Here is a 564-nt window from a genome sequence, read left to right on the forward strand (position 1 = left end):
TTGGGAGGGTCTGGAGAGCATTATGCTAAGTGAACTAATTCAGTCCCACAAGGACAAATACTGCATAAAACTATTATGTTAGAATGAGTATGAGGATCCAAGGGAGGGGGTAGAAGCAGAAGAGTGAGGGTATTGGGAGTAGGGTGTTGGGGTGTGCTTAGGGTCACTATGAGATGTAGTCCACCCAAAAGAAATGTAACCACAACAACAACAACAATAATTGTTAAGCTTTGGAATTTGGCAGACATAGGCTCTATGTCTTTTTTTTTTTTTTTACGTTTCTTCTACTGCATTTTACAGGATCTCCTGACTAGTTCCCTCTAAGTTTAGATTCATTGTTTTGGGTTTTTTGGTTTTTTTTGTGTGTGTGTTTGTTTGTTTGGGGGTCTGTCTCTCTCGTGGGATTCCTTTTCTTTAATCTTTTGGATGTATGTACAGTTCCTTCCTCTCTCCTACCTCTTTCTATTTTTATTATTCTGAGTAGTATGATGTAGTAATTAAAAGAGAAGATGCTAGGCCTAAATCTTTAGATTGAAAATCCCACACTGCTACTTAGTATTTAAC

This window comes from Elephantulus edwardii, unplaced genomic scaffold (assembly GCF_000299155.1).
Source record: "Elephantulus edwardii isolate Elephantulus edwardi_28Jun2011 unplaced genomic scaffold, EleEdw1.0 scaffold00294, whole genome shotgun sequence".
NCBI classification, from domain to species: Eukaryota; Metazoa; Chordata; class Mammalia; order Macroscelidea; family Macroscelididae; genus Elephantulus; species Elephantulus edwardii.